Consider the following 22,382-nt stretch of genomic DNA (forward strand, 5'->3'; position numbering starts at 1 on the left):
CTTATTTTGAATATGGTGCTGCAAAAATATTTCACTAAAGCTGGCACAGAGAAACTAAAAGGCTCGAAGGCTGTTTAATATTAAAAAAAAAAGGTCTGTTGAAACATCTTGCAACTGAGTACACGGTAACAAAGAAAGTATACCTTCTTTCAATCCCAAGATTTTATGTAACAGGACATAATAAAAATCAGCTACTCGTTAGCAGGTTCTAAAATTAACAACACATGACACATTACCCCGTGTCATTATTTCAATAACAGAAACTAAACCAAAAGCAGAAGCAGTGTGTGAAAAAACTAATTAGCCCCTTACTGCTTTCATAGGACTCTAATCAAGTGCAAGTGATTAATTGAGCATCAGCACCTCTATGAAAGACATGGAGAATTCAGGTATTTGATAGCACAATGCCAAGAAGGAAAGACATCAGCAATGATCTCAGAAATAATTGATCTCAGAGAAAAAACGTTTGCTGCCCATCAATCTGGGAAGGGTTATTAGTCCTTTTCCATACATTTTTAAGTCCATCATTCTACGTCGACAGTTTCCAGTCTTCCCAGGAGTGGACATCCCAGCAGATTCACCCCAAGGTCAGGCAATGCAACACTCAGAGAAACTGCAAAAAACACATCTCACATTTCAGACTGTACAGGCCCGAGTTAGCTAAATGCTAAAGTTCGAGTTAAGAAGGCTGAACAAGTTTTTTGCTTTTTTGCAAAAGTTGCCACTTGCAAAGATAATACATACATAAAGATTATCCAAAAGCACCCATTTTTAGCTATGACAGTTCAAAACTCAACATCTGAGAGGTGCGGCGATGGATCAGTGCACATGCCACAGGTAACAAGATCATCTGTGGAGGTGCCAAAAATGGTTCAGTGTGTTTTTTAGGTAATGCATTGCTTATTGCACCAAGAAAATGCCAAACAACACGCTGCAACAACAGCGTGGATCTATAGAGAAAAAGTCAGGGCAGTAAATTGGCTTTCTGTGCAGTGAAGACATGTGATCAAGTGACAGCATCACTCTGAAGATGATAGCTGCTTGATAGAGTACATTCTAGGCGGCACATTTATAGGTAAACTGACATATTTACTAGCCTATCAGATGCAGTGCCATTGGTAAGGACTTTAATTGCTAAAAATTGAGAAAAAACATTGACTTTGTTTGCTCTCTGGTTGCCGCTTAGCTGCAAAGCTTTGAAAACAGTTTACTTCTGTGAGGGTTTTTAAAAAACAGCACCACCAAGGACCAGGCAGTTACATCAGTCACATGGCAGACAGGACTGGGGGTAGGACAGTGCATCCAGATGATAAAACAAAGCCTGAGGTCAGTTTTAATGAGCAGGGCTAACTACTACACCACTGTTCACTGTCCATCTGTCCACTTCCAGTGAGCTCTTGGCCTGCAGCGAGGTGTACAGCAGGAAGTAAAGACAAGAAACCCAACATCTACAAATGGCCTACACACGATTTGATAACATTATGTAGTAGATGTTTATTGGGTGTCATAGTAATTAAAACCAAACTACAAACTAACACTACATGAGAAAAAAATAGAATAAGAATAAACTATCAGAAATAATATAAAACCAGCTGAAATATTAAACTGTTCTGAAGCTTCTGCTGATGACAAATACCAATCACACTGCAATAATAAAAAAAACCCTAAAAACTAATAGTGAAACTAATAAAAAATTTAACTGAAACTAACCATTTTCAAAAGCAGAACTAAAGCCGATCTGTCTTGAACTTGCTGACTTTTATTTAAAAAAAAAAAAAGATGCTCTTGTTTTCAGTATAGAATTTCTCGGCGCTTTATTTATAATATTTGAAAAGACTGAAAACAAACTTCTGGATGAATTCAAAAATAACAAATGTTCTTTAGTACAAAACGATAAGACTGAGATCTGTCACAGTAATACTATGTGTAAGAAATTATCAATTGATGCATTACTGATGATATGTTTCAGTACAGCCACAGTCTTGTTAGGTGTCTACAAGTCTTTGCCTGTTTGCTGACTGAATTCCTACAGCAAACCTGAGAAGTAACACTCTCATGCACATAAACACCTAAGTGTGTGCCCGTCAGTGTTGGACACACTGTCCTTTGCTGCTTACTATTGTTTGTCTGTACTTAAGCAGGCAGGAAGGAAAAGCCCTTAGTCACAGAGGTGCCATCGAGCCCCGTTTAATTGTCTCATTTATCTTCCCTTTGCTGCTAAACCTTGCACTGCCGCTCGAATTCACCCTGGGAGGCTTCAGGAGCAGATACAAGTATATCATCATTTATTACAGAAAATTGTTCATATAATATCCCAGTCTGTGTCTGATAGAAGCTGAGGTGGTAGTTTCAGGTTGCTCAAAGAATGAAAGCCTTCATGAGAGGATTTAGCTGTATGAATTTAAAATTGTGCCTATATTATGTTTTCTTTAATTAAGAGGAAAAGCTCATATTTATCTTTTATGCTGAACATGTGTAGAAGTAATCTAACTAGTTCAAGCTATGTAGAAAAAGTTAGCACATCCAGTAGAAAACCTTTTTGCTTTTTTGGCATATTTGGACATTTCTTGATATGCATACTCAATATTTACAGATGGAATATTCAACCAGTCTCTGATTTGGCTTGCAGGAATTTTTTATGAACCTCCCATGCAAAATTCCTTCAGTTCAATGATGTTTTGAGGGTTTTTTTTTTTGTCTTTTATGTCTGTTTCAAATCCCTCCATAAAGTGTCAGTGGGATTCAGATGTAAGCTTTGACCGGGACGTAACTTGCTGCTAATTTTCAAGACATTTTATTTGGATTTGGGAATTTGAGCCAAAAGGTCCACTTCTGATTCAGGTCCACTGTCAGGCAGATGTCCTCACCTTATCTTCAAGTAATCTTTCACATGATGCACAACTCATTGTTGATGAATAACTGCAAGCTGCGTTGTGCCTGAGGCAGCGAAGCAACTCCAAACCCCGACCAATTCACAGATGTTTTAAGGGTCTTCTGAAAAGCCGTCTACTGTAACTGCAGCCAGACTTTTTCACTCCGTCAACAAAAGCACAAAACCAGCTTTGTTTGGGAATGCAGTTTTGTTGTATTTATGAAAATGATTATGAAAAGTGAACTTTTGTGTGATCAGTTTGTCATCAGTGCATCCCCTATATCTGCACGTACTGCCTCCAAGGGGGTCATGGATTTGCAAATATGCAAATACATGTGCAAATATGTCAAAAAGCCAAGTTCCATGGTATTGACTCACCTTTCCATGACTCTAAACGGCGTGTCCACAAGTTAATATGTTATGTTTATGAAATGAAAAAGGAGCTCTGCTGATGATTCGACGTTCAGAAGAATTCAGGCCCAGACCTACTAACTGCCCTGTGGCGTAGCCCCCCAACTTTATTCAGAATGTGATTATATTATTTATTAAATATTATTAGTATCTAAAGTAAATGTAATCACTCTAAGGTAACTGCTGGAGATTGTAATGTCTTATAGATTGCTGGGTATCTTTATACTAATACAGAACCAAAGCAGAATTATGTTTTAAAATCTGCAAAACAATAAGTGCCTAAAGCTTTCAAATGAATGGTACAGAGTACAAAGTATAACATTTGCTTTCAAATGTGTAGTAGAATTAGGAGTAAGCATAAAATAGATATATTTAAATAAGGTATATTAAACCTCTACTTTAGTACTTTTACTCAAACAAATTTAGTCAGTGACACTCACCACTGGTCCTACCCATGCTCTCGACCAGTAGATTTGTGCATTGTAAGGTTAACAGTATTCTAGTTTATTGGCATTGGTGGAGGGAGGCTTATCCAAGGCCAGGCCCTACTCTTGACGTGACCCTGCCATCATTCCTGTCCAACTTGTGGGAAGAGATTTGGAAAGGAAGTTGTCGTATTTCTTCAAATTCTTCAACAAACTAAAAAGCTAGAAAGCCAAAGGTCTGCAATGTCTGTGTACTACGAATACGCTCACTGGCCACTTCATTAAGTACATCTTCCTGTGACTGGTTTAAATGCCCTTTTAGCTTTAATTCTTAGTGGCCCAGATTCCATAAGGTGGTTTGCAGCCTTCCTCTGAGATTGTTGTCTATACTGAAATGACAGCATCACACAGCTGCTGCAGATTTGTCAGCTGCACATCCATGATGCGAATCTCCTCACACCTCCCCATCCCAAAGGTGCTCTATAAAACTGACATCTGGTGACTGCGGAGGAGTACAGTGAACTCATTGTCATATTCAAGAAGCCAGTCTGAGATGATTTGAGCTTTGTCACATGATGTCTTATCCTGTTGGAAGCAGGCCGTGGTGCTTAAACAATGCTCATTTGGTACTAAGGGGCCAAAATGTTCCAAGAAAACATCCCCCACATCCCACTACATGACTACTAGCAGCCTGAACCATTAATACAATGCAGGATAGGTCCATGCTTTCATGTATATTATGGCAGATTTGAATCATACCATCTGAATATTGCATCAGAAATAAAGACTTATCAGACCAGGCAACATTGTTCCAGTTGTCTGTTGCCCAGTTTTGGTGAGCCAGTGTGAACTGTAGCCTCAATTTCCAGTTCTTAGCTGACAGGAGTGACACACAGTGTGGTCTTTTGCCGCTGTAGCCCATCTGCTTTAAGGTCCCATGTGTTGTGCATTCAGCATACATTGGTTGGAACAAGTGGGTATTTGGGCTATTGTTGCCTTCCTATCAGCACGAATCAATCTGGCCATCCTCCTGTGACCTCTGGCATCAACAAAATTAAACTGAAATGATCACTCTGATGTGTGGATAGGAATTAATTAAACCAATCTGCCCTGCTGCTTTTAGTCTTTGCATAGGCAATACCTTGACCTTGAAAATCGTAGGCTACTGTGCATGGAGACTATTTTAAGACTCACTATCCTGTTGTGACTGTCATTATGATTTCAAAATCAAAGTGTCGTTCCATGATGTTCCGGTCGTAATGTGAGAGGGAGAGTGGGAGAGACAGAGAGGAAACAGGGGAGTTGGATGAGCGGCCGGGAACACAGTTGAGTAAAAGCATCGCTCTCTAGACTCCCCCCTCGCTCTCTCTGTGACATGTACTCACTCTGTCTTTTAAACACTTTCTACTGCTCCCATATCGCTGCCCTCCATCTCACCACCTTTTCCTCTCCTTGGGACTGCAGCCAACATCACGGAGCAACACTTGACCTGTTTTTAGCTGCCGGGGTAATAGTTATGTCTCTGGTGACGTCCGCTCGAGACGAAAAAAGAGGAGGAGGCGGAATAGGAGGGGACTGTTAAAAACATCCAGGAGCTATACAGTGTTGCAAAGGGCAAAATGTTCCAATGTGGTGTTGCAGATACTTATATAATCATTTATAATGATCCACCTTTTAAAACGGTCACTATAACATGAATCTGTGATGCCAGAGAAAGTGTACGGGAGTCTACTAAGAATATAAAATCTCTTAAGTATTGCCACTAAAATGAAATTTTTGCTTAAGTTTGGGATTTTGGTAATGATATACATGTTTAAAGGTAAATATGTTCCATTGTGTTGTTAGTTAGAGTTAACATTTTACATAAAATAAGATATTTGTCCAGGAAAAGAGCCATGTTTTTGCTCAGACAGTAGTAATATATATGAGATATATATATTCATATTTAAAAAACTGATCTTGCCCCATTCCCCTCAGTGTGCAAGCAATTGAGCAGACAAGGAATAAAAAGAAACAAGGAAACAGCATCCACAAATACTGCTGTTTTTTACCCTCAGTGCAGTGCAGTTTCCTTGGAGTTACACCTCTGAAAAGCATGTTTATCCTTAGCTATTAGGAAAGTCGCCTGCTAACACGCTGAGTTACAGAGACAGCAATACCAGGCTTGTTTGTTTTACAGCTTTAACCATGCTCACACAGTTCAGATTAAAATGTCAGGACACTAAGAGTCCAACTTTCACTTCTGTTTATTTTGCATGTGATAAAAATTCTGTAGTTGCAAAACCAGTATCCAGTTATCCAATACCCACCTCATTTGAAGTCCAGCTTTTATTTCTGTGACTTATTCACATCACTATGTAACATACAGGTACTTTGGTATGCCTCACAAAAAGAGTGAGCAGCTGCATTATAGTCTGACCTTTTTGTAATCGCCAGAGCAGCTTCTCTTGCTAAATTTAAAGTAAATTAAATATTATTTATATAGTGTCAAATAACAACAGCATTCCCTTCAATTACCTTTTATGGCAGTTTCCTAGCAGTAATTTGTGAAGATTATTAGTGTTAGCATGATGTGTGGCTAATATGGCTAATATTATGATTAACTTCGATTATATGCCTGAATTCTGGAGTTATGTCAAAGCTGTATTACTAATGGACAGTCGTTTTTTAAGGTATTAATTTTGCTAAACTTAGTTGGTTTTTGTTAGCATTTTCTGACTTTATATCTATTAAAAACTAGAAGCGAACACATCTATGACAGTACTCTGTTTTGAAATTTTTTTAAAAAAGCAATTGAGAGTCTAAAAAATTTATGCTTCACTTCTCTACCAAGTTTTCTCAAGTTCAGCTCTGTAGTTTTTGAAAACTCTTTTTAACATCTTTAAAGTGAAACAGTTAGGCTTTGTTAGGGTACCTTGGTCGTTGACCTGGTGGTTTCAGTTTTGTACCTTTATTTGTGTTCTGATCTTAGTTTATTATTGCGATGGTTTTGGTTTCTGTTTTGCATTTCTATTTTCCCCAGTTCTTCTTGTTGTGTGATTATGTAGTTCTTAAGTTTTGGTTTCCATACTCCCTCTATTCTGTGTCCAGTCAGTGTCTGTGTCTGCCCTGGTCCCACGTCTCTGTTCCCTCTGTTGCAGTGCCTGCTTGTGAGTCTGTGTCTGTAAGTTCAGTCTGTGGTTCCTGTTTTACTTTGAAAGTCCGTATCTCATGTTAATGCGTCTGGTTTTACTTCCTTTGTCTCGTTAGCCCTGATTTGCCCCAGCTGTGTTTCCCTCTTGTCTCTCATTCCCCGATTGCTCCCTCTGTGTATTTAAACCCTGTGTTTTCTTTGGTCTGTGTTGTGATCTACCCTCCTTTCATGCTGTGTGTTCCGTCCGTCCGTCTGCTCATTCAGTTCATTGTTATTTTCAGGTTAGTTTTTGTATTCTCAGTTTTACCAGTTCTCTATTTGCCATCTAGCAATAAATCTAAGTTTGAGTTTACTTTCTGCCTCTGAGCGTCTGCACATTGGGTCCTCCTTACTACCACTCCTGCCTGCATACAGCCTCACATGACAGGCTTGGGTTTTGTTATAGCTGCATACTGAAAATGCAAATTGCAAGAAATTACAAGATGTTGCATTTAAAAAGAAGTCTCGTACATTTTAGCATTAAAATGTTTGTATCAAAAGTTGTTCTATTGCAAAAAGTGTAAATTCTTTAAAAGGGGGAAACTATAGAGTGCCAGCTTAGCTCACTGGGTAGTGTAAGTGACACGTAAATTGTGAGGCTGATGCAAAGGTGCAGGTTCAAATTAATCTTTTAAAAAAGGGTGCGGGGTTTAATCAAAGCATTTTGCCAGTGACCTGATGGATGTTAAGTGACACAGGTTTAAAAAAAAATGGATGTGTGGGTGTGTCCTGCCATCTCTCCTGCCTTTTTGCCACATTCTTTTGTACAGCTGACTCCCATCAGCAGTTAAGAATACTTAAGGCCAGAGAAAGGTGAGCTTTACTGCCAGAGAGCCTTGTTGGGTTGCAGCTAGTTAGCTGTGTGTATGGTGGTTGATTGCTCTGACTCTGTGGAGAGGAGTGTGTTTTGGTACTAACCCTTTTTGACTTATTTTCATTTTATTGACCAACATCTGAGCTTTGTTGTTTTCTTTCTTCAAAAGGTGTTAGCGGCTTGTCCGTCTCATTTCGTTTAGTTAGTAATAGAAACATTTATAAAATCCTTTTTTCTTTTTTTTTTAATAAATCTAACCAGTTTGCCTCTCTGTCTCCTTTTTTTCAACCTGGACACCTTTTGTTACTTTCCCTCATCACCTGGACCTTTTACAGGGGAAAGTAACAGTAGTGTCCACTGAAAATGCTAACTTGTCTTGCAAACACTTGCCAGCTACTAACTTGAAAAAAGGGTTAGAACACAAACCAGAAATGAAGAATGTTCATCTTCAAAGTAGAAGTCGTGCCTTACTGCTGCAGCCAATAGATTTCAGAAAGCACAGCTTTTACTTTGATGGGAATTTGTCTCAGTTTCCAGTTTGTGTTGCAGTTTTGACTGTTTCAGTACTGCTTAGTGAACAGTTGGTAAGGGTTAAGAGAAAATTTGACATCTTCCATGCAACAGGCAACTGCGATATTCTACTAGTAATCAAAGAAATTAGGAGGGTTTCAGTGTAAGACCACAAATATCCATCCATCCATTCGCTTCCGCTTATCCTTTTCAGGGTCGCGGGGAGCGCTGGAGCCTATCCCAGCTGTCATAGGGCGAGAGGCAGGGTACACACAAGACAGACAACCAGTCGCACTCACATTCACTCCTGCATTCACACCTAGGGACAATTTAGATTTTTCAGTTAACCTATCCCCACAAAGTGCATGTCTTTGGACTGTGGGAGGAAGCAGGAGTACCCGGGGAGAACCCACGCAAACACGGGGAGAACATGCAAACTCCACACAGAAAGACCCTGCAAGACCACAAATATCTCGCAACCAATTTCAATTTTAGAAACTACCAGCAACCGCTTACTAAACGAATAGGGAATACACTTTTTTTTTTCCTCACACCTTGGCGTTCCTCCTACAAAGATTCTGTTTATGTTAGTGTTAATTTTAATTTTTAAGCTGATGTCCACAACTGATAATGAAAAAAGTGAGAAAATGGGGGTGTGTAACAATATACATAAATAGGTGAAGAGATCGAACTGGAGCTGTGTTGATAATTGAGTGTTTTCACAGTTTAAGTAAGTTCATATCCATAAGATGAAAGCATTGCAAATGATGTAAAACGTAAGCGTGTAGGCGTCTAATTCTTCTTTAGTTGCACTCGTAGTGCTAAAGACAGCTGACCAATGACAGCACTCTTTCTTTTTGGAAAGAGCCTCTATTGTATTTCACATAGTAGGTGAAAATATCTGCATGTAAATGTGTTCATGCAGACTGCTAAAAAAGTAATGTGAATGAACACAATGTCCCTGTTAAGTACAGTGATTTAACTGCCTAAAGAAGTGCGTTGTCAACAGGAACACAGAACTGATACAATATTATTAGGAAATTGATAATAATGTCAGTTTCCGTGACGAAACGTTTCTCCCACAAAACGCTACGTCCAGATGAACAGAATCAACTTTTGGAGGGTCAGTTTCCTTGTTTCAACATTTTGTTTTTAGACTAATGCAGTGAGTCTAACCACAGTATTGACCACAAGCAGCATTAGCAAAGCAAGGTCACAAGAAACGAACAGTACAATTTACCATTATATGACATATAGAAATATGCCATTATAGTGCATAAATACACTGTAATAATAATCAGAGGAGTGAAAGTGGACATACTTACTTTATAGATTAAATAAGTTACAAAGGATGAAGCAAACAAAAATAGTACTTAACACCACCACGACAAAGGGGATAAATACAGAAGATCAAAAACAACAAACTCATAGAGTAATTCTTCAAGTTTTTAGTTAGATTTTAGAATAGCCCATCTAAAAATGTCCAATCTGAGCACATGTGGTGAAATGTAATATTTGTGTTTTTATTATGTAAGAACTGTCTTTGGACAGAAAAAGACACATTTAGACTTATTTTAATTGTGTCATCCCTGTGTTCCCCATCCTGTTTTTCCTTGGAAATGTATCCCATTGGGAGCTTAGGAGGAGATGTTTGTCTTTGGATAATTAGAAAGGATAACAGCCGTTTCAACACTGTGAAAATACTTGCACAAAAATATATATTTTTAGAGACTGAAGGATGGCCTCTGTGTGGATGTAGGACTGACTTCCAGCAAACCTTTAGTGTATTTCCCTCTTGGGGTTTCAATGGTTTCAAGAGTTGAAGATATAATTAAGTAAACTACCCACAATAGTGTCTTTGCTGAATATGATAAACAAGGTGAATTTCAAGAGCAGCACAGATGGGAAGAATTCCCAGCCGGAGACAGCAAATGAGAGAAGTGGCCTAAAATATTATCAAGTGTTTCCTGGCAACCACAAGTTTCAGTTCCTTTAAAGCACAATCCTGAGGCATTTGTGTGACGCTGCTCAAGGCTTAATTCATGGGAAACATTTTCAGTATGGAAGCATTTCCCCTGCGGTGAGAGTGGGCACTAATTAGTAGGACGTATCTGAAACAAGCAATGCTGTCATCTTTTTTTAAAAAAAAAGAAAAAGAAAATCCCTTTAACTATCTTTGGTTCCCTGAATTTGGTCCAATCTCAAAATTATGTAAGGTCCTCACATTCTCACAGCAAAAAACGATAAATATTGTTCAAAAATTGCTCTTACCCAGGGGTAGGTATTTATAGACAACACGTTAAAGCAAAGGGCACAGGCAAAATGGCTTGCAGCGAAAACATACAATTGGTATCCATGGCAAAGTCAAAGTGGATAATGGAGTGTGCTTTTAAAGAGCAAAATATCATGTCATATCAGCCACAACACAATAAGGTCAGCGGAGAGGTCCAGTAAATGTGACTCGACCCTCACTTCTGAAATATAATGCTATTTTGTGGCCTGCTTGGAAGTTAATCCTAAAAAAGGATACGTCAGATTAGATTAAGCAGAATGAGAACCATGTGAAGTTGCGCTAACCTGTTACAGCAGAGAGCAGTTTGACCATTACAGGTGACTCGGGAAGTTCAGCAACTTTTAAGAAAAGCTTGTCACTAAAACTTCAAAGTTTTCAGGTCCTGCTCATAAAGAGAAATTTGAAGAAAAAACACAAAAGCACAGGTGTTATAGTGTTAACAATTTCCCATGTGATGATGAACATGACACAGCTTAATGGAGGTTAACTTACTCAAATCGATTATGCCTTTGTTTACCCTCATGGTTTTATGATACATACACTCACAGACTTTATTAAGTGTACTTGTTCAACTGCTCATTAAGACAAATATCTAATCAGCCAATCACATGAAAGGGAATACACATTTGTATTGTTGTTGGTTGTTGAGTATGTCAGCTGACATACGCTGATCTACTGGGATTTCACTGCACAACCATCTTTACGTTTACAGAGAGTTGTCTAAAAAAAAGAAAGAATCCAATGAGCATCTCTCTCTTTCATTGGAGTGTGAAAGTGCTAAGGTGTGGAAAAAAGTTTTGAATAAATCTTTGAGCAAAATAGAAAAGTGTTGCGGAGGTCAGAAAAAATGGAATAGGAAGGTAACAGTAACTATACTAGCCAGTTGTTACAACAAAGTTAGGCAGAAGAGCATGAAAAAGTTCATGTTATTTAGATTAAAATGCTGTTAAGTTTGAGCAGCAAAATACCAAATGATAATCATGGGGTTAAATGAAACAAAAATCTTAATCCTTGACTTACAGTGAGGAATGAGTGGCTCTGCTGTGCCATGGAGTCATTTGGTGTCGTGATTTAGACCCACTTGTCACATGATTCCATACAAAGTTGTATTGTTGCAGATAAACATTTCTATCCTAATGTGATTAGTCATTTTCAGGACAGCAGTGCCCTCATCGGTAGGGCCACTGGATAGTGTGGTGTTTGTTGTTAGTTTCTCCATCGTCTATATTTATATAGGAGTCACGCAGCATGGGCAAATCACTGACTAATTGGAATAAATCTTTTCCTTTATGTTTTTCATTTATCCGAGCATAAACATCAATATGAACTGAAAAGTCTGGCTGTTAATGACCTCTGTTTAGATTTTTGTTTTTTCCTATGTGGTGATTCAAGTTGTAGGTGAATATGCCTTATACACTACTGTGGGTTTTTCCGGGGCAGTATTTGCTGAAACGTTGACTCATAGAATTAAAAATAAAACGCATGCATCAGAGTCATGATTGCACCGCTCTCGCCTCCATCTACTTAGTATTTTTATCGTTCTGTGAATTTAAATTGGTCGTCTTTAGCAGCCAGTCCAATTCTCACTGCTTTTTTCTGATCTTGAGTTGCACTATCCAAGGTTTTGATGTAAAAATATACCATATATGAGTCACTAAATTAGCTGAAATAGAAAAGTTGACAGAAGTAGTTAGTTTGTAACAGTTAAAAATTTCTTACAGTGTAGTACAGAGTTGCTGAGAAACATGTTTATTAAAAATCATGTGACACCCCCCCCATGAGCAAGTGCTTTGGTGATAGTGGGAAGGAAAAATTCCCCTTTAACAGGAAGGAACCTCAAGGAGCACCAGACTCAGAGAGGGTCAGCCATCTGCCATGACTGGTTGGGCTGAGGGGAAAAAGACGGGACAAGATCCCCAACACCGCTAGCTGCAGTGCCGCTCCAAATCATGAGCCTCTAATGTGATTTACAGATAGCTGCAGACAATCACTGTTGTTCTTAGGTTGTTCCTCTCACCTGACTTCTTCTGTAGATGTTGACAACAACAAGCAAAAATGTCACATTTGGATTCATCCTTCCATAAGACCTGCTGACATGTATCCAATCTATAGGGAAATACTTTGTAAGACCTCTAGAAAGCCTGGAGAATGATCAAGACCACTTTAAAACATATAAATAAATGTGGTTCCTTGGAAACATGATATAAAGAAAATAGGGTTAGCTCAAGACTTTGCACAGTATTAGAGACTTAAAATGTGTATTCACAAATGTCAATAAAATAAAACAAATATACAGAATTCTTCATTTATTTTAGTCTTTGTCAGTGTTGTTAAATCTTTTAACCCAACATGTTCTAGGACCCATTGATGTACATGTATTTTTGTGGCTGGCTACAGATTATATGTTGTGTCTGTAATGTGATAATTGTTCCAAACAAACCCACAGTGGAAACTAACTGGAACTAAACCAAACTTTGACATGATTGCATAATACAACCAAATTTTCAAATCTGCAGGTCTTGAATTCATTTGGAAGAAGTGTAGGTGAAAAGAAATCTTCCCACACTGCAGACTACAGCAAAAAAAAAAAAAAAAAAAACAAACAAACCCAAAAAACAAACAAACAAAAAAAAAAATGTTAAAAAGCGACATTAGTTTTAACAGTTAACGGCTTTATTCTTTAAATCTCATGGGGCACCACAGAGTTTGAATAAAAGTGTGGAAACAACTAAAACCTTACATTTCATCGTGACTTTGTTGGTGCTTATTTTTACTGCTGAGGGAGACACATGAGTACTGTAGGAAACAGACAGGAAATGATAGCTTGTCAGATCTTACCACAGACAGTACATAGAGTGATTCAGCGATGCTGTACTGCGGCAGATTGTGATAACACCTCAAACCCAGAGTTTCATTCTGAGCCACCAAGGAGCCACCAGGGAGGCGGGGAGGGAGATTTTCACTTGTGTGTTGGTCATGTTGGCTGTCAAGCAATTGGGCAGTTGACTCACTGCACTCATACACAAACACACACAGTCACACGCAGGAAATCTAGTCACTTAAACGTGACAATGTCACATTAACAAGGACACTCCACTTCCTCCTGTCCTACCCCTGTCTCCCCTTCTCCTATATCCTCTATCATGGTCAGCTGGCCTTCTTGTTGTTTTCTAGGAAAATAAACAGGACGTCATAGGAGACACAGGTCAGTGTGAGTTCAGCGTAGTTTGCTTTTCTTTATAAATCCATTTGAGGACCTATGTACAAATACGTATTTTTGCGCCTCTACCTGTCATTTCTGGTCATACTTGCTACTCCACCCAGTCGTTGCCTTAGTAACCACAGTTTCTTGCTCTGTCACACTCTCAGACAAAAAAATATGACAGACTAATGACGTCAACCTGTGTCAGGTCGGATGCACCTCTGCCACATAACACAGAGAGTGGTGCCTGGTTGTGTGTGTCTTTGTCTGTGTGCAGTAGGAAAATTTACAACTTTTGCATACAGATTTCCAAATTAATTGCACCGTTTACAAACAAACTACAAGAGAGTGACACGTAAACAGCCAACTGTGTGTGTGTGTGTGTGTGTGTGTGTGCGCGTGTGTGTTGTTGTGCAGATGTCGAAAGGGTTTCAACGGCAAGCTGTTTCCTGTCTTTAATCCCTGCGTCTGTGTTCTGCTTACACTGCCACATGTCAGACACACACACACTCACATACACACATGCGGGCATGTCACGCGTTAGTCCTCCCTGTTTTTGACCTGCAGATAATCCTCACAGTCATTCATTCACAAATACACTGTGGATGAGTCAGTCACAAAAAGAAGAAGAAGAAGATGAACCATTACAATGTAAAGGTTTTTAACGGTTGTTAAACGGTTTACTTTGTGCACACATTCAAGTGTTTATTGTATGCTGTATATTTCGTTTAATTTTATTTTATTGTCTTAAATAGGTGGATATCAAGTGTCAAATCTAGGTAAAAGGCAGTTTATTCCAGTAGATTGACTCAATCAAGACTGGTGAACTTTGAATGGCAAACTCATGCTGTGTACCAATAGTAAGTCATGTTGACAGTGAGTGTTTATTTATCCCTTATTATTTGACTTAAGATTATGGGAACTCTTTTGATCTGCAGACCAAAATAAAGCTTCCTCCATGAACTGAATGACCTGCGGATGTTGAACTTGATTTTTTGCATTTTTTGGTCACATTCCGGCATCGCTAGATGTCACATGACCTAACTCGTTCTTCTGGCAAATTTTAGCAGAGAGAAGCTTGTCTGCTTATGTGGAGCATAAGCAGTCAAGCTACCTAGCTTAGCAGCTAGCTGACGAACAACTTGCAGTTAGCTTTCTGAAGTCAGATTAGTTTCTCTTGTTGTGCGAACTGTGTGTCTGAGTTTAATGCTATTGAAAAGTTGCCGTCATTAAAGTTACTCGTAAAATTATGCTGCAGTCACTTTGGGGAAAATAATGGTTAGAAACTATGGCACAATAAAAGCTATGGCCGCCATGAACTTGCGGTCTCTTTGTCTTTGAAATGGTTGCTTCAAAGACAGGGACTAGGTCTGTGACCACTTATCATCTTCAGGGCAATTTTGGTCTATCAGTCAGACAGAGTCAGTCTGCTATCAGTTTGGTTCAAGCTGACAACTAAATGGTAAATGGACTGGTTCTTACATAGTGCTTTTCTACTCTGAGCACTCAAAGCGCTTTACACAACTTGCCTCATTCACCCAAGCACTTTCTTTCTATGCTCTTTCTACGTAAGTGCTTTCTATCTAACGTTCACACTCAGAAGGATGCACCGCAGAACAACCTGGGGTTAGTATCATGCAATATTTGGCATCCAGTTGAGTCAGAACAATCTGTTGGAACTCTCTTCCCTTCTGTTTGGAAATAGGCTGCCCCCCACCAGGCGACCTGTGCAATCGTATTACGATCAAAAGATGGTTGCTTAGAGGTTGAGGGTTTTGCATGGCCAACCTCTGAGCAACCAGTTGGTAACCACAACTATTTTTAATTGTTCTCCATTAGCAAAATAAATCAATGCAATCCACAGGCAACCATAGATTTTCCTGTTTTCACTCTAGTGTCACCGGGGCATTCATTAATGTCTCTGTTGGTGCATTTAACCCAAGCTATTCGTACAAAAACAGTCAAATGGACTGTTTGGTGTGGGAGAAGGCTTCAGTTTTGACGTCAGGTAACAGCCCATTCACGCACAACAAGTGCAAGTATTCAGTACAGGAGAAAAGCTTCCAATAGAACGTAAGCATTAACAGTAAGTGATGCAAAACTCTGGTGGGCACTGTTTAATATCTTCCACTACATGATGACTGCCTATCGTCATTGCTCTTTGGCAGTCCAACTGTCTGTACACCCCTCCGCACTAGACTGTTTATATTATGCCAAATGCCAAATATTAAAGCATTCTGGACTCATGCCCAGGCTGTGAGACAGTATTTATGACAGGAAGGTACCACAAAAGAGCAATAGCTTCATCCTGGCCACAATCGTAATCGTGTTCACATCAACTGAAACAATATTTGTCTTAATGCGGTAATTTAAAAAACGTAGTTTGAACGCTGTAGTCATACACAATGTGAATAGCTTTGAATATGATCTCACTGTTTCATCCTGTGCTGCTTTGACTATTCAAAATATGCAGTGATATTTGAATGACGAGTGAGTTTTTCTATGTGTGTGTGTGTGAGAGAGAGAGAGAAAGACAGAGAGAGAAAGGGATAGAGACCAAGGGGAAACCAAGCTGATTCACACTGTAATGTGGATTGCAGGTATTCATAGTGCTCCTCACACAGGTTAATTTTTTTAGCGTCTTAGAAAAAAAGAAAAAAACATTTAGTTGTTTGTCACCACTTTCTCATCTTGTCAGTGAATCTGGAGCAATGACCAGAGATAGTGAGCTCAGCAGCTAAACAAAGCTTGGCTCTGTCCAAAGATACTTTACAAAAAGGGTTCAATTTCTTTATGAATCTTTTGAAAACTACAATTTTACTTCTATTATATTTTCTGTGGTTATCGTATTTATTGTTTGGGGGTTTTTTTTGCATTCAATTAAAAGTAACAGCCTTTAGGATAAAACTGAAAATTGCACAAATAGTTTCCACAAACTGAGGCTCATTCATGGGAGAAGTCAGGCTGTTTGTGCTTAAGGCTAAGAAGGAAGTGGCCAAGAAAAAAAAACAAATAAGGAAACTGGTGTGTGTGTGTGTGTGTGTGTGTGTGTGTGTGTGTGTGTGTGTGTGTGTGTGTGTGAGTGTGTGTGTGTGTGTGTGTGTGTGTGTGTGTGTGTGTGTGTGTGTGTATGTGTGCCCCCGCTAAGTTGCATTGAAATGGGGATAAGTAGCTGGTGACCTGTTAGATGTATTACTCATTAACGCATGCAGTCTCCACAAACAGGTCTGGGCAAACATTACACTGGCACGAAAACAAGCCCAAAGCATTTCACCATTGAACTCCATCACGAAGAATGAAAGTATAAAAGCAACATTTGTTGTCTGTGACAGACAAGCAAGAGAAATGCAGATAAATCTATAATATACAAACCCAACCCTGAGAAAGTTGGGTTGCTGTGTAAAATGCAAATACAAACAGAATCCAACCATTTGTAAATCTCAGAAACCCAACATCTTATTCACATTCTTTTCACAAAGGTTTTCTTTTCCAACAGTTCTGGGTCTTCTTTGTTATGTTTTTCATTTCATGATTTACCGAATATTTTCAGCTGATGAAAGGTCTGGACTGCAGGCACGCAACTTCAGCATCTGGACTCTTCCACTGCGATGCATGCTGTTGGAATAGATGCAGTAATAAAATATGGCCTAAAAGATAGGAACATATGTGGCTTTAAAACCTGTATATACTTCCCAGAATTGATGTGCCTTTTAGATATGTAGATGCCAATTTCATAGGCACTAACACACCCCCGTACCATGCAGGGTTTTGAACTGAAACCTGTGAACGAGCTGGATGGTCCCTCTCTTCTTCATTGTGGGGAAAGTGGCATCCATGTTGATTCATATGACCATAGGTCAGTTTCCCACTTTGCCTCATTTCATGTTGAATGAGCTTTGATGAGCCCGAGAAGATGATGATGTTTCTGGATTATGTTCACATATGCCTTCTTCTGTGCATGATAGAGCTGTAACCTGCAGTTGTGGATGGCACGGCATCACAAAAAATTTTGGGTCCTACCCCTGCCTGCCACACTGCACTCCTTGACATATATTAATTGTGAAACATTATTGTGAAATTGTTATACCCAATCATTTTACTTACCTTTTGCCAGTTCCACCTGCTGTTTTGTTTTAGTACCACTAACTTTTCCAACTTTTTGTTGCCCCATCTTAACTTTTTTGAGACGTGTTGCTGCCATCAAATTTAAAATACGCTCAATATTTTTCTTAAAATAGTTCAAACCTATAAAATATGGGTTTATTAGAACAGTTTCTTAAAATCAAGACTGCATTTTTAGCTTTTCTAAATACTAAAATGTAGATTTGGAGATAATTCTTCACTTCACTCATTGCCGATCACAAACTCAGGCCAGAGTTGGTACTACTGGTTACAAAAGAGAAGAAATATTCTCCTACATAGCAAGACAGTTTCCATTTGCTCTTGTGATGAGTAAATAATTTACCCCTTTAGGCCTCTGAAACTGCTGCCATTATTTGGTGGGGCGCTACTTTATGACTGATTTAAAAATCAGCATTTTTAAACATTCCTCTGGAAAGGTTAAATTTCTTAGTAGCTAAAAAAAGCGATATCTCCACTGCATAAGCATCAACATGTCTCTGAGAGAAAAAATAGATCAGCTGCAAACAGGAACAACCCCCACCTCATCGCTTGCCCACTTCCGCTGCTTAAATCATGCCATCTCTCTCCCTCACCCTTTCTCTTTACTTTATTCTTTTGCTTTCTTTATTGCTTCCTCGTGCTTTTTTTTTTTGACATTTTTTTTCTTTACATGTTACTTTCACTCTCAAAAAAGCACATACATCTGCCTCTCTGCCTCTGTCAAAGTCACACATGAGAAAACACGAACTCATTCATGAGAACGTAGCAGCACTCAGTCAAGGCTTAACCACTGGATTATGGGATTAAAGGGAGGCATGGATTTGGGTGTGTGTGTGTGTGTGTGTGTGTGTGTGTGTGTGTGTGTGTGTGTGTTGTTTTTTTATAGTATGCTGGTGTTTAAGTTATCTCATATCTTGGACTTTGTATTCTATATATGGGGAAATTCAGCACACTCTCATCGATGGCTGACTACTCATAGCATGCATGTACATGCAATAAAAAATGTAATCTCAAAATAGCAACACTTTTAAATCACTCGATACGTCGCACAATATCGTTTGGGCACAAAGTCAGAGAAAAACAAGCCATAGTGCAGGTCACAACAAATTTGGTGATAGTGATTGTAGTGTAGGAAAGACTACAGGCAGACATGTACAATCCCACAAGCCTTTTTCATTTCTGCTGTTGTTGTAAATTGAGTTCTAGCTGCTTGGTTGCGCACCCGTCATGTTAGGTCCAGAGTTCTTTGTCTGCTAGCTTTGTGTTAGGGTCATAGATTGTGTATAAAAGTGGTTAGCATGCTAGGTTCACAGATATTTGGAAAGCTTTGATGTGTCGTTTTTGTTTCCAGACAGAGCGTTTTTTTTGTCCATTCATGCAATTAATTACAAATTTGCTAAAAATGTGCTAGTTGTTCTGGATTTCAAATATGTGTCAATTACAATAACTGATTTCCAAGATATTTACATTCTGCACCTGTGTATGGTCGCTCGATATGATAACATTTCACCTGTAGTGTGGAGTTTCATCAATTACCCTGAATACTATAACATGTAGATATGTTGGTTTCATCACTTAGCTGCATGTCTGTCTGTGCAAGTCTCCACAACCAAACCAAAGAACTTTTGGTCTCAGGATGTACATGGTAGCTTAAAATGAAAACTTGAACCAACCGGGAACTTTAAGCATCATTTTGAATGTCGGTGATAATTAATAAACACAAAAACGTTTTGCTACGAGACTAGAATTGCTCACAACTTTCTGAATGATCTGCACTATAACACAAATGCTTTTGTGTATTTTACAGATACATAGTGGCCTTTGACATTTGGATATTTGACTCATCAGTGCTGCACACATAGACAGACTCTGTAAATCTTTGATTCCACAATTTTCCTACTCTTTTTTCCTCTAATGTCACCGGTCTTATTGCCATTATCCACTTGTTTGTTCTGAAACACTCAGTTATTTCATTCTTATGTAAACTCTTTTCTGTGTTCCTTAATTTTCTGGTCTCTACATTCCAGTTTATTATATCACACAGAATTGACAAGGAAAGACCATGAATAATTTTCCAGAACCTAAACGGTCACTAAAGAAGGAATCAGTGTTTTGCTCAAAGGCACTTTGATATCCAGGCATAAGGAGCTGGGCCTGTGAGAGGCGACCTTTTTTGTGCCTTGTTCTTATATGCTGTTGTAATCTTGCTATCAGTCAACAGTATACTTGTGCTGTGTATGTGAATATATAATTTACACTGACATTTATTATTATTGCATTGTTGTTACTTAGTGCACAATTAAAAACAAGGGTAAATAAATAACCCTTTGGTTGCCTCTGCTGCTTTCACAGCCCTGTTGTCCTCCTGAGCTTATTCACAAGGAGAGCTTGTGAATAAGCAAAAATTAAACGTGGAATGGGCAGAGTCAGATGTGTGAGATGGAAACGGAGTAAACAGAAGCGGGAGATATCCTCCCTCTTTGTGTTTCTGTCTCTCTCCCGTCTGCTGTATTGACAGATGACGGCATGCCAGCGAGGGATGTGATGTGAGGGGATGAATGGGTGGACATGAGAGCGCAAAGGGAGGGAGGGGAGGATGACATCAGCACAGAACTGATTTCCGGCCAATCCCCTCGCAGCCCCCCTGGCTTCTGTCTCCGCCTTCCCACACCTCTCCCTTGTTGCTACGGCAGCAGCACCATCCCGTCTGTTGGAGGCATTGTTTAGGCTTGATAGTAATGTGCGGTGTTGTGCGTGTGTGTCTGTGTTTATATGGGATGCCAGAGGCTGCAGTCCAGCACAAGTAGACACCTCTTCTTTTGTTCTTCTACCTCCCGCCCTCCTCCTCCTCTTCCTCACCTTCTCCGTTTTCCTTCCCACCCTGCCTTTCTTTGTGTCAGCTTCCATCTCACCTTCTGTCAACTCTCCGGCTTAACAGTCACAGTCCTTTCATTCATTTTTTCCTGCTATTTGCCCATTGTAGTCCATACACATACGCTAAACATGGTGTTCCAACTCTCGGTTTCTTTTTATATATAAAATGGGCAAATCAGATGTAAAGTATCAAGTCTGATAAGGTGACAAATAAAGAGGAAAAACCTTGGTAGAAAATTGGCAAACAATGACGTTTGTCACAATTTTACATCAGATGGCCTTCCTCGTGCAACCCCAAAGGGATTTCTGTCTTCTCCTGGAATCAAACCACGGATATATCCCCTGTCAGGTGAATACTAAAGAGCAACTACAGCAAATACCAGGAGTGAGAATGACCATATTCTATCATATAATCACTACAGAAATAATGAGTGAGGCCTGAAGTCCATTTGTCTTCATTATTTGCTTCCTGTCATCCATCTTTAAAGGCACAGTTTTGGGATCTTCCAACATCACCCAGTGAGGCAATTACAGATCATTTTTGAATCCTGGGCATTACTATTCTTCCTGTTGTACTAAAAAAGGGAGTCGTGTTCGGCTGCATTGTGGGAAACGTGGGCATCAGTTTATGGATAAAAGTCAGCCTTTGCTCCATCACTGCCTATACCTTTCTGTCTGTTGAGGAAGTTGCCATAGTACCAAATTGCTATGGTACTGCACCGAGACAACCTCGTTTTTAACAAGCAGTATAGCGGTAAGGATTATTCAAGGGTTTGTTCGACTTTACCATCAGATTTTACTTATAGTGAACAGATAAAGTCATGAAAATGAAAGAGACAGCCTCCACAACATAGATCCAAACACTCACGGGAACTCAAACACATTATTTTCTCCCACAGCAGCCCACCCATAAAAGTGTTAAACATTTTTCCCTGCTGTCTGTTTGTTTGTCTCTTTCAGATGTCTTCTCTCCACCTGTTTGTGTCAGGGTGTCTGCATTTTCCTCCTGTCATCCGCCGCCGTGCTGCTCTCTTTCCTCTCGTAACCATGGAAATGAGATCAACATGCAAATACCTGAGCACGCTCGCCAAGGCTGCGCGATAGAAGATGCAAATTGCATCCGCTTGTAGGATTACACACACCCACACACACAGATGCACACCCAGACGTATGCACACGCACACACGGACCCTTGTACGTAAGCGCACACCCACCTGCAGTCCACCAGCAGCATTTCTAACACTGAGCCTTGAATAAAATGAAACTGAGCTGAGGATTTTCAAGTCTGACATATGCAGTCAGTTGAATTCCAACACATGCGAAAACCTGAAATTTAGATTAATTTATTTTATGACCTTAAACTTGTAGACTGAATATAATACAGCTTATAGTAGCCTACATTTGTGATGACAAATGATATCCTTTACAAATTATGAGTCTTATTTGGTTCATTTGATTATGAAAAAAAAATCATTAGTAAGTCTAAACTGTAAAATATCAGTCAGATATAAAAAAATATATATATATATATAGTTCAAATTTACTTCTATAACACTTACATTTATTTGTACTGCTTTGCTTATACTTTGACACACACTTTTAAAATATCTTTAATTTCCTATTTATTTATTTTTTACCTAAAAAATTATCCTTAAGTTATGAAGAAAAGCTTGTTATGGTATGAAGC

This window comes from Neolamprologus brichardi, chromosome 7 (assembly GCF_056152115.1).
Source record: "Neolamprologus brichardi isolate AB-2024 chromosome 7, ASM5615211v1, whole genome shotgun sequence".
Taxonomy (NCBI): domain Eukaryota; kingdom Metazoa; phylum Chordata; class Actinopteri; order Cichliformes; family Cichlidae; genus Neolamprologus; species Neolamprologus brichardi.